General features: G+C 39.7%; 1 long non-coding RNA gene across 1 annotated transcript in view; it reads left to right on the plus strand.

The window, feature by feature from the left end:
* The window catches only part of LOC125390607 (uncharacterized), a 57,464-nt gene extending 46,746 nt beyond the window's left edge, over nt 1-10,718 (plus strand). Inside the window, exons 2-5 of the long non-coding RNA XR_014996942.2 lie at nt 6,076-6,142; nt 6,608-6,705; nt 7,908-8,065; nt 9,612-10,718. This is a non-coding gene — a long non-coding RNA (uncharacterized LOC125390607). The remainder of the gene's footprint in view (nt 1-6,075; nt 6,143-6,607; nt 6,706-7,907; nt 8,066-9,611) is intronic.
* Nucleotides 10,719-13,597: the final 2,879 nt, after the last annotated feature.

Raw genomic sequence — 13,597 nt, forward strand, 5'->3', positions numbered from 1 at the left:
GGGGAAGGCTTATATGCTCTGTAAAGAATGGGAGATAGTTCAGACCCAGTCCTAAGAGCCGGAACTCACCCCTCTCTCCACACTTCTCATTGGATGCTTTAGAAAGATTTATTACCCTTGTGATTTAAGCATTTTAAATTTATTATGAGCTTTGTTTTCTTAATATCTCTAAGTTAATGACTATGCAATTGCAGACAAAGCAAATAGATCCAGTGGTGTATTTTGCTGTCTTTTGTGGTGCTGATAGTCAACTGTAGGGCCTTAAGCATGCTATGTAAGTATTTCTACCACTAAGTTGTGCCCCCTACCTAAATTCACTTTTATTATTATTGCAGCACTGGGGAATAAATTCAGGGCTTTCCACATATTAGGTAAGTTCTCTATCACTGAGCTACACCCCCAAGTCTAATCCAATGTTATTTTCATCAGACTCTTAGTATAGTATTTTCTATAATTGATAAGTTAACTCGTATGTGTGTGTGTGTAATCCCCGCTTCATGTCAGGCATTGAACCCTGGCCTTGTGCATGTCAGGCAAGCGCTTTTTCCTTTGAGCAATATTCTTGAGCTTGTAAATTAATTCTTCTAATATGCTATTATAGATTGCATTGTGTCAACCTAATTAATACCTACTACCAGGTATTAATTCAGGTTGAATACGATTTTATGTGGAAATTAGGCGTTTTCAGATATTCAAGTTTGAGGAAGCATTTTGGATTGAACTGGTGCTTACTCAGTGTGACTATTTATTTTAGGTGCATGAAATACATTCTGAATAGTGATTTCAGCAAACTCTAGGAATATGTGAACTACTGTTTCATCGTTCCCAATCTAGATGTTTACAGTGATCATAACTTAAGATGTTTGCAATAGTCATGTAGACTGAGTTTCTCTGTGAAACAGTCCTGCCTATCTTGGAACAAACTTGTAGACCAGACTGGCCTCAAACTCACAGAAATCTGCCTGCCTCTGCCTCCCAATTGCTGGAATTAAAGGCAAATAACACCACTGCTCAGCCTGTAATGGGAATTTTTGATTATTAAAAACAATTTTAAAATTAAAATATAAATTATGATTTCCCCTTTCCATTTCCTTTCTTCAACCCTTCCCATGTACTCCTTTGCCTGTCAACTCACAGCCTCTTTTTCTTTGTTATTATTGTTATGCCCCCCCCAACATACACAATTTATTCAGGTCAGTTAGCATTATTTGTATGTATATGATTTCAGAGATGACCTGTTGGTACTGGATAACCAGTTTGAGGTTATCCATCTCTAGAATGGATATCATCTCTGTATGTCATATTAATATCATCTCTGGGATGGATATCATCTCTGTATGTCATATCATCAATATAATCTCTAGGATAGATGTCATCTCTGTATATTGTATCAATATCATCTCTAGGATGGATATCATCTCTGTATACCATATCAATATCATCTCTAGGATAACACCCTACTCTCAGTCTTCCTTAGTTGCCTATAGTTCTCTGTTTAGGGGCCCAATAAGATTCTGAGGGGGAATATTTTGAACACCCACCAATGACTAGAAAGTAAAATTCACTTCTATTTGAACACTAGAATTTTCATTCCCCATTCCACCCTAACCCTGTTGGTAAAGAACTGCAAAGGTCTCATCTGATTATCAGGAAGGATCTCACTGTACCTCACATGCCACCAGCGATGAAGCAGAGGAATGGTGAATTTCTAAAAGATTATGTTTGTGTGTGTGAGCAGGGAATGGGATGAGAGGGAGGAGGAGATTAGAGGAGAGAGAGAGAGAAAGAGAGAGACTCACAAATACATACGCAGTATACATATGGAGGTCAGAGAACAACTTGTGGAATTTGGTTATCTCTACAGAGGGAGCCCTGGGATCCAATTCAGGGCACTGGACTCAGCAGCAGGCAACTTAACCTGCAGAGTCATCTTGCTCTCCCAAATGTTGGCTTTTTAAACAGTAAGTAGGGTTGGGGAGGCAGGACTCCTTCAGAGGTCTGTTAGCCTTAGAGAAACCATTCAGAACACAGATTCACACTGACACAAAGCAACACTGCTCTGTGTTCTGTATCTGACCCTAGTCCTATGTTTCTTTATTGGTAATGAGTTCTGTATCTGACCCTAGTCCTATGTTCCTTTATTTGTAATGATCCCACCTTTGGCTCTCTTTCTCTCTCTCTCTCTCTCTCTCTCCATAACCATTGACTTTGATAAAATCTCCCAACTCATGATGAATTTGTTAAACTTGATAACCAATACTCTTGCCAAATCTTTAAGAATAATTATGAGTAATTAATCATGTATCTATCAAAGTCATCATGCAAACCACTCTATTCTACATAGGAATAATCACTACTGAAACCATGTGTGGATCATAAGCCACCTGCCATGCTCATGATGGCCTCCATGTGGCCATTGCAGTTTCAGGATGAACACTATGGACAGCAATCATGCCATCATGGTGACCTTCATGTCTTCCTCTTCAGCTGTGATATGATCTCCTCATGGTAGTGGTTGTGAGGAAAGAGTATGAGCTCTGTCCCCATCCTGACCACCTTGGCCAGGAGGAGGTGGTGGTCTTTGTTATGGGCTCAGACTCTGCTAGAAGGAAGCGTGGGAGGATGACTTCAACTAGAAGGCCTCCTGTAGACACCATGGCAGTTATGGAGCATCATTGCAAAAAGTCTGCCATAATAGCTTTATCCTGGGTTTACAAGGCTATGGTTGCCCTCTGAAGTGGCTCAGGGAGGAGATGAGGATGATTGTTATACAGTCTCCATCCCTATCAGGTGTCCCACTAATCAAACAACTCTGTCAGTGGAATGTGGACCGCATTCCTAAAAAAGCTTGACCGCTGTTTGAGTTTCCCTGTGAAGTTCTTTGGTTGTTAGCTGCTTCGACCCCAACAATTTCTCCTCCCAGTTTGATCACATCCCAGCTCCCAATCAGAGTCACTTTGTGTGTAGTGTTGTTAATCTAGGCATTCCACAGCCTCAGGGGAGAGCTGGCTGTGGCCCTGAGTAACGGGGGCTCAGCCCCTGCTCAAATCAGGATTTTCTTCCGTACCAACAGTGATCCTCGATAAATGCTGGAGGCCACCGCTGTCTGGAATGAATGCTGACGTCGTAGTCTACATGGGTGGCCTCCATGTTTGTGACTCATTTCACAGTCACTGCCCAGCACTGTTGTTCTCAGCTAGAATGTGTAACTCAACCATCTCACTGGTCTTCCGAGATTATTTAAATGCATGGTCCTCTTCTAAACCTTCGGTGTTGCTTCACTGCGACCACACTTGGTTTCGCTCTTGGGGGAAGGTTTCCTGCACCTGTTCAGCTTCCACTTTCTTGTGTTAAATGGACTCAGCAGTTAATTTTCATGTATTATTGCAGAAATATAGCACTGTCAGATAGAACAACTGACACACATTTCGGTGGCCATACAAGTAGCCACACATTTCTTCATTGCCTGCTGCAATAGATTCTTTGCTTCCACCTACAAGTGATTTGTTAACACACACACACACACACACACACACACACACACACACACACACGGCTTCGTCATGGCATTTTGACACAAGCATACAATATATTCTCATTTAACGTCAGATTCATTCCTCATTCTTGTCCTACTCACTTCCCTCTTCCCAGAAAGACCTCCTCCTACTTTGTGTCTTTGTATATGTGTGTGTCTGTATCTGTGTGTGTGTGTGTGTGCATGTGTGTGCAAGTGTGTGCAAGTGTGTGTGTGAAACAATGAGTTTAATTAAGACTACTTAAAGGGGTACAGATGGTCATCGGTAACTATAACACTGAAGAAAATTTCTATCTCTCCTAGAGTAACTGTTAACTACCTATAAATCAACTCACTTTGTTTCTAGAAATGTCCTGCTGCTGCTTGTAGAGGGCACACTATTGTCACATGACAGAAGGCAGATAGGCAAAAGGCTTATGCTAGTTTCTTCTGTCCTTTTAGTAAGACAATAATTTATTTTTAAAAAATGCACCCCACCTTTTAAGACCAACACAGTAGGATTTAAATGCCAACATCAACTTTGAAAGTGTTCTAGTTTGCTTTTATGTTGCTGTGATAAAAAACCCTCTACCCAGGAAAGGAAAGGGTCTACTTCATTTTGCACTTCCAAGTGACAGTCTCATCACTGAGCAAAGCCAGAGCAGGAACCTCGAGGCAGGAACTGAAAGAGAGACCGTGGGAGAACTCTGTTTACTGGCTTGCCCCGTGGTTCACATTTAGGTCTCTTCTCTTTCTGGCCCTCCTGCCTAGGGATAGTACTTTCCACAGTGGCCTGGGCTCTTCTACATCAATTAGAAGTTAAGAAAATGCCTCTCACACATGACCACAGGCCAGTCTGATCTAGGCAGTTCTTCAGTTGAGGTTTCTTCTTCCTAGGTGACTCTTTGAGTCATGGTTGAAGTTAACCATGACAAAGAGAATATACTGAAACAGCAACGTTTTATAGAGTTTTATTTTGGTAATCTTCTTTTTCTTTCTTTTCTTTTCCTGTTATTTTCTTGGTGATTACTCTAGAGATTGCCCTACACATCTTAGTTTGTCAACATTAGCTTCAGACTTACACTAAAATTCAGTAGGAGAACTGATAGAAATGTTGCTCTTAGTGTAAACCGATTTCCTCTCCTTCTTCCTTTTGGGGCCATTATTATTAAGCATATTGTACCTACAACAGATACAAATGTTATGGTCCAGCATTGCACTGTTTTAGTTACTTGTAGATAGTGTTATGGGTTTGTTTGTGTGTGATCCTGTATGGAGGAGTATATGTGCACATGTGTGGGCCTATGCCTGCGAAGGCCAGAGGACAATCTTAGGTGTCATCCTTCAGAGGACATCCACCTATTTTTTTTTTTTTTGCCATCTCAACTTCATTATTATTCATGGGTCATCATTTTATTAATTGTGCATTATTTAAATCATGCTACAGAACCATGTGGTTGAAAATGAGTCATTTTATCCACCATCTTATTAATATTTATCATCATATGTGCTATCATTCTCTTTTTCTCATGCAAAAACTGAGTGGTAAAAAGGTTGCATATTTGAAGCCATATAATTAGCATTAATAGGATGGCTATCATGTGTGGAGAGTTAACACTGAAATTTAAGAGGTCTAATAATAAAGGCTTGCTGTGCTTGTATTCATCCTCGTTCTTGTTATATACCCCTAGAGAGTAGCTAGGAGGTTATATGCTATATGCACCCTGCAAGATCCAAGATGGTGCAGATCTGCGACTTTTTTCTGCATTATCTAGAAGCGGCTTCCACGGATGCGAAGGTGGAGGTGATGAGTGAGGCATAGTATTCTCTAAATTAAAAACATTACTGTTTTACTCCCCGCCTCTAAATAAGAACAGAATAACTTTTACTTTTACCTGAGAGGAAAGTGGAGAGGTCATTATCAAACTTACACGTCAAAATTGAGCAAAGGTTGCACATCATCGGTGCCATTTTAAAAATTAGCATGTGGAATAGTAGATTCCCTTATGAAATTATCATATCTACTGCCAGGAGTTGGCTGACCCACCTGCGCCTTCCCTCCATCATCTTCCTGGCTCCATCCCCTCTAAGCCCTCAATAATCTCCCTTTCATTTTCACGGCACATGTTCTATTCCTCTCTGCCTCTCTGTCTTAAAATTGCTCCCTCACCCATGTGGGGCTCTCCCTAGTTTCCTGGGCTCTCCATAGACTCACTCTGACTAGATATGCACACACATAAAAAATAGATGCAAAGATCCACAAGGGAGAGGACATGTCTTTTTCTGAGCCTGGTTTACTTCACTTAATATAGTATATTCCAGTTCCATCATTTTCTTTGCTGAAAATTGCCTAATTTAATTCTCTCTGCTAAATGTAATTTCATTGTGGACTAGTATATTTTCATTATCCATTCATCTTCTGATGGGCATCTAGACTGATTCCTTTTCCTTTATATTGTGGATAGAGCCACAGTGACTATGGGTGTGCAGGGGTTTCTATAGTCCTTTGGGTATTTACTCAGGAGCGGCATCGCTGAATCATATGGTACTTCTATTTCTAGATTTCTGAGGAATTTCCACACTGATTTCCATAGAGGCTGCACTAACTCAGGCTCTCAGCAACAGTGGGTAAGTGTTTCTCTTTGTCCATACTCTCTCCAGTGTTGTTGTTTGTTTTCTTGATGATAGATAGCTACTTTGGCAGGAGTTAAATGGGATATTATAGTTTGAGTTGCATTTCCCTGATGGCTAAGGATGTTAAACACTTAAACATATCTATTGTTCGGTTATATTTCTTCATTTGGAAATTCTGCACAGTTTCTTATTCCATTTTTGATAGATTGTTTTCTTGCCTGATCTTTTGAGTTCCTTGAATAGTCTAGATATTAGTCCTATCAGATGTGTAACTGGAAAGATTTTCTCTCATTTAGCAGGCTGCCTTTTCACTTGGTTAATTTTTTCCAGAAGAAGTCTTTTAATTTCACAAAGTACCATTTTTGGGGGGTAATTAGCGTATTTCCTGAGTCGCTGGAGTCTTACTTAGAAAATCTTTTCCTATGTCTTGAGAGGTTTCTCTTCCTTTTCCTTTAACAGTTTCACAGCTTCCATTCCTGGATTATGATTTCTGATCCCATTGGAGTTGACTTTCATGCAAGATGAGAGCTATGGCTCTAATTTTACTCGTTTTCCATGTAAGCGTTGGATTTCCACAGCATCATTTGTTAAAGAAGCTCTTTTCTACAGTGAATTCATTTGGCATCTTAGTCAAAAATCACGTGGTTGTAGCTGCATGGATTTATGACTAAGCTCCCATTTTATCCCGTTGTTCTACATGCCTATTTTTGGGCCAGCGCCATGTTGTTTTTATTTCTATGGCTCTATATTGAAGAAATAGAAAACCAGGTGCATCCTTTATGTTATATATTGTATAATGATGTTACACATTAGCTCTTTACACTTATCCTAAATAACTGTAACTTCATGCTCTTTGACCCATTCATGGGAGTTTGAATGAATACTACCTCCATAGCCTCAAAAGAGTGGCACTTTTTGAAAGAACTAGGACATGTAGTCTTGTTGGAGTAGGTGTGGCCTTGTTTGAAGTGGTATGCTATTGTAGTATGGGTTTTGAGGTTTCAAATGCTCAAGCCAGGCCCAGTGTCTTTCTCTCTTCTTGTTGCCTGAAGATCCAGATGCAGAACTCTAGCTTCCGTCTCTAGGACCATGTCTGCTTGGATGCTTTCCACTTTCTTCTTCACTATGTCCTTGGTAAACAACATTCATTTGTTGTTATGTGTTTTAACTTTTTTTTTAGATCCTACATATAAGTGAGATTCTGTGCTGTTTTTCTTTTTCTATCTGGTTTATTTCTTTGGGTATCCTTGTGGCTACAAACAATATGACTTCCTTCTATTTTCAGGAGAACTATTATTTATTATTATTATTGTTATTATTATAGATGATATATTTCAACTTTTATACAGTTTATATCACCCTTTATATTACTTAAGAAAAGGATACTACAATACATTATATTGCGCTGTAGAATTGTACTTCACAAAGAAAATCTTCAGTCTTCTACTACATATACTTCCATTGCTGTGAATATTTCAGTATATATAAACACTTAAAGCTACAAGTTTATGTGAATACTAATAATTTCAATCAAGTCAGGCAGTGGTGGTGCATGCCTTTAATCCCAGCACTTGGAAGGAGGATCTCTGTGAGTTGGAGGCCAGCCTGGTCTACAAAGTGAGTTCCAGGACAGCCAGAACTACACACAGAAATCCTGTTTCAAAAAGCAAAACAAAACAACAGTAAGAATAGTTTCAATAACAAGCAAAGGGCTTTGTCTTATCCTCCTTCATAACATATTTCCCTCTTCTCCCTCAAGGACAGCTCTGTCTCCAAGGAGAATCTACTCAGTTACACAGTTCCATGCCACCTTCCAGAGTTATGTGACGGAATAGAGTCTCAACCCCACACAACTTAATCTTCTGTGCCTGTACTTTGGGTGCTCGTCTCATGATGTATTTTTGGGAGAAACCCAGGGTAAGTCACACTGCTACTCACCTCCCTACATGTCCCAGTTAGTATAAATTCTCTTGTAATAGCCACCAACATGCAAATGTCTAAGTTAGGGTTTCTAGTGCTGCAACCAAACACTATGACCAAAAAACAAGTTAGGGGGAAGAGGGTTCATTTGGTTTATGCTTCCATATTGCTTTCATTTTAAAGGAAGTCAGGACAGGAACTCAAAACAGGGCAGGATCCTGGAGGCTGAAGCTGATACAGAAGCCATGGAGGGGTGCTGCTTACTGGCTGGCTTCTCATGGCTTGCCTAGCCTGCTTTGTTATAGAACCCAGGACCAGCAGCCCAGGGATGGCACCACCCGCCACAGGCTGGGCCTTCTCCCAATGATCACTAACTGAGAAAATGCCCTTACAATTCTATCTCATTGAGGCATTTCCTCTACTGAGGCTCCTTCCTCTCTGATGACTTTAGTTTGTGTCAAGTTGACACAAAATCAGCCAGTACAGCAAGCTAAAATCATAATATTACAATAACAGAATCATAAGCTACATATGGAAAATGAAACCCAGTACATATTCAGTAAGAAAAATTTACTTCCTCACACTTCTATTTTAATAGTCCATGTCTCTGTTCTTTTATAAAAATAGAACTATGTTGTTGACAGTAGTTTCATTTGTGAATTAAATTGTAGGTATACAGTTAAAGAAAGAAAGAAAAAAGGAAACAGACTAGAAGGAATGGAGTGAGGGAACGATAAACGTATTTTCAGGGCGAATGCTTTGTCATTAAGTGGCCTTTATGAATCACACACTTTAGCAATGTGTCACTTGACCCACATGCTCACCACAGGAACAAATGTGGGAATAAAGGAACATGAAACCTTGATTTTGATCTTAGGCAAAAAGGAGGAATGTTTCTTTTAATTTAGTACTTAGGTAAAAAATAAAAATAGTAGGATTCTCAGATCAAAGAATTTAATATGAGCTTAAAATACAACAAAACATCTCTTAGCCATTTTAACGACGGAGGAAAATGTACGTCTTTGTCCTAAACCTAATATAGAGATGAAAGATAAATACAGCAGTAAAAAAGACTCTCCATTGGACACAGGAACTTCTTTAGAAACATGAACTACACTCAAGAGGCAGAGGCAATGGCATCACTTGAGCCCATGAGTTTGACACAAGCTTGGACAACCTAATGAGATCATCATTTCAACAAGACAAAAAAACGAATGTTTTAAAAGCTAATTGAAAAGTTTAAAATATACAGGGCAGTTATTTCCAAAGCATTAATAGTGTGCTTCCTATATGCAACTTTGTTTTATGAACAAAATCATCATAAATTGTTAACAGATGTAACTCTTGGAATGGAAATGTTCTTTGATCTCTCATGTTTGTCTATATAGAAATCTTCATAAAGGGCCCTTTTGGGTGAAGAATAGCAAGCACGGTTATGTACAGTCTTGCTTATGGAGTTGTTCTTTAATTCACACAATGAATTTACTCAAATAGATTGGGGATGGTTCCTTTTCTGATTCTCCGGGGTACTCTTCCCTCCCAGCGGGAGACATCTTCATCAAACCCCGAGCTGTGCCTGGAGTGTTGTGTAAAGCCCCTTCACCTGGAAGAATTTACCCGTTTGACTTCCGCATTTGAACAACTGAACTTCCAGATAACTCACAGGAAACAATCCTGCATTTCTGCTTGCATAGACTATTTCACTCACCAAGGGCTAGCTCTCTAATTGCTCCCTGGATTGTATGATTTAAAAAGACGTGGAATAAAGTTTAGGCTTTGCCACTTGTTTTAGTGAAAGTTTAAAGACAAGATGTTATTGGTAGTGGATAATTGGTGGGGGAGGGATAATCATCCTCTATTGGTGATAGGGCAACCACGAGGATTCTCATGCTCTGGTGGATGGCCACACATCCATGCACATAAGTGCAGCATTAACTGAACTTAGTGGGTTTTATTAAAAAAAAATACATGATATTGGACGGGACACGTGATGGTGGTATGTGTGAGAATTTGGATGGGGAAAGAGGGTGCATAAGATCATATTTTGTTGTGTACATGTATGAAATTCTCAAAATGAAGAAAACTAAAAAAGAAACAGTGAGTTAAAAATTAAAAAACAAACAAGCTACATTATCCAATAAATGACTCTAGTCCTCTCTGGGTTCTGTGAATGAGCTAAATGGGGCTGGGAACTCTAGTTTGGTTCTTAGAGCCACATCATGCATGTGTATGCACGCACACACACACACACACGCACACACACACACCCCTAAACACACATATCAAGCAAGAAATAATAATCAATAATCTTGCAATCTTGGTAGACATGATAACTTATATCTGTTATTACATGACTTAAAGGGTAAGAGAAGGGTCTTTGCTTCAAGGCCAGTCTGAACTATATAGTGTGTTTGAGGCTACACTGCTCTGAATAGAGAGATTGCATATTAAAACATCAAGAAAAATATGTAAAAAGAAAAGTATTGGGCTGGTTTCAAAGGGTAAATAACCTCTTGATTGAGACCACACTTACATACTTAAGGCACAATTAATTCTATCTGTTGATCTATTGCTCAATTTAAATCCAATTCCGGTTTACTCAAAAGTTACTCAAGAACAAATAGTTTTTATGCTAAGGAACGTTAGAAAAGTGGAGAAATGTTTCAGCTTCGCATTTGCTGGCCTTTCCTTAAGTGGCACTCACATGTCTTCTAAAATAAATAAAATAAATCATCTAACATATGCTCAAGTGATGACATTTTCAATGAATGGGGTCTTTGTGCCTAGTGAAAAATCTAAAACTCTCCCTTGTGTGACTGTTACAATGAATGCACTCACGATCCTGGTCAGACACCTGGCATTCTAATGTGATTTGAATACTTAGTTTTCTTTTAAGCTTCCTCTTTCTTTGTCATAGCCACAACTGCTTTTGCAACTTTGTGATTTTTAAACTTCCTCTGCAGAAGAGTTTTGAAAGCATTTTTGTTGCTTGTTCGGCATAACCATTATTCTTTTGGAAGCTTGAAGCTATAGTAAAAGTGATGATAAATTGAATTATAAACAGTTGTAAGAGAATATTCTCTTTGTCACCTTTTGGAGACAGGGCTTCAATTTAATGCCAATCTGACATTAAACTTGCTATGTTGTAGAGGATAGCTTTGAACTTTTGACCCTACTATATTCATGTCCCACGTGCTAGAATGTAGATATGTACCCTCAAATCCAGTTTATGTGGTATTGGTGTGTCTCAGTTATTTTTATTATTAGTCAAGCTGTTTGGAAAGAGAAAACCTCAATTTAGAAAATGCCTCCATTCAATTGCCTATAGGCCATTTTCTTAATTAATGGGTGATATAGGAGAGATCAGCTCCCAATAAGCAGTACTATTCCTGGGCAGGTGGTCCTGCGCTGTATCAGAAAGCAGGCTGAGCAAGCCAGGGCGAGCAAGCCAGTAAGCACCACTCCTCCATGGTTCTGCTTCAGTGCTTGCCTTCAGAATTATGCTCCTGCCTTGACTTTCCTAAATGATGGACTTGAATGGAGATCTGTAAGCTGAATTAACCCTTTCCTCTCCACATTGCTTTTGGTCACGGTGTTTTTTATTATAGCAATAGAAATGTAACTAGGACATGGACTTTGTGCATGCTTGGCAAGCATTTCACCAACTGAGCTACTTCCCAGCGACTCTGTAAGAGATTTTTATACCAAGCATATTTTCCTTATGGATTTCGGTTCAAAGTGTTTATGTAGTTGCTACTAGAAGAACTAATGCCCAAAACATCTCTCGCTGAATCATCAGTGACTGTTTAATGGATTCGTGAAGAAATAGCAACTCAGGAAACAGTAATTCTAATCTTGGCTCCTTCTGACATAATTTGATGATGTCAAACCTTTCATTTTACTCGAAGGTATTTTTATCTTAGACCTCACAAATGTGGGGAAACTATTAATAAATAGTCCCTCCCCAGAGGAGGGAAGAATGAAAGAGGCTTCACAGCAGAGGAAGAAAAAAACAGGCCGGGAGATAGGCTTTCTGAGGACAGCCTTGTCAGGTAGAAGCCATGTTAATTTAGACCAGCAACTTTGTTTGGCAGAGGCTGTCATCCTGCCTCATCTGTCATCGGCAGGTGAGGACATCGCTCTTCTTTACTTGTAGGGCTGCAGGAAAGCACACAGTACAGAGATGCTGGGAATGGACTTTATAAATCACAGCGTGCCCTCTACATGTGCTATAATTCCAGCAGGAGCAGCAGGGCTCCGATGCAGCACCATCTGCTGCAGCAAGAAATGCGCTGTGGCGCTGCCCCGTGTCAGACTGCTCAAAAGCTGTGTGAGTCGCAAAGCGACATCGTGTTCAGTTTTGTGGGAATTTCTAGGCTAGCATTGTCATGAAATTCAAAGCGTGTTTATTTGCGAAGTTGGATTCTATTTCTGTCAAACCACATGCACACGACTTCACGGGTTTGCATTTGTCGTGAGACGTGTCAGACCTTCCTGTGACTCACTTGCCCCTTTTTCCATTTACTGTGGAAGCCCCTCCTCCCGAAAAGGATGCTTATAGAGGAACCAGGGGTCATGTCTGTGTTCCAGATTCCTTAGACCTCTGCAGTACAGCAAAGGGATCTGAGATCTACTGTCTGGAGCAGTTACGCTCTGCTCTGCACCCTTTACTGATCTACAGAAATTGGGATCTTGCAGGAACACACAGACACACAGACCGCGCGCAGGCACACACTCACGACATGCCCAGGTAATGATAGTCCACACCTCTTACACCTCTCCCCAAGTATCACCGATTGGAGGGCATTTTCATTCAAACCACACTGATTCGTGGCGTGGTGGTGGTGATAAAAATATCTTATTTGGGAGAACTTGTTTTTAGAACTTATTTTTAGATTTTGTTTTATTTTATGTATACGAGTTTTTTTCTTGCATGTATGTATGTGTGCCACAGAGGTTGGGGTCAGATTCCCTGGAACCGGAGATATTGGTGGTTACGTACCATTATAAGTGTGCCAGGAATCGAGCCAGTCATCTGCAAGGACAAATGCTCTTAGCCTTTGGGCTATCCAGCTCTGAACTCACAGTTTTAAAAATAAAAAGTACATTTAATAACATAAGCATCAAATTCAAACATGGCCTTCCCATAATATTCTATGCTTTTATATCAATGGGATATTTAATATTTCCAGTATTTCAGGTTTTCCTTTCCTTCCATATTCCTTTCCTCCCTCCATTTCTATGAGGTGATTTTGACCTTGGCCTTCGTCTTCTTATCTCTGCTTGCTATGTGCTGGGATTACCAGTGTGTGCCACCATGCCTGACTCAACCATGGTGCTCTAAGCAGTAGGGACAAAAAAGAATTTTTGGTTGATTACTAGATCTTTTCTTCCTCAACTAATTATCAGGTCTCTATATCACTCAGTTATTCCAAGAACAACAACAACAAAAGCTTATTTTTCTTCTTTAGTCTACACACTTAACCATAAGTCAGTCTTTTGAGTTCACTTGTAAAGCTCATCTTGAGT

The sequence above is a fragment of the Myodes glareolus genome, chromosome 13 (genome assembly GCF_982192425.1).
Source record: "Myodes glareolus chromosome 13, mMyoGla1.1, whole genome shotgun sequence".
In the NCBI taxonomy this organism is placed as follows: domain Eukaryota; kingdom Metazoa; phylum Chordata; class Mammalia; order Rodentia; family Cricetidae; genus Myodes; species Myodes glareolus.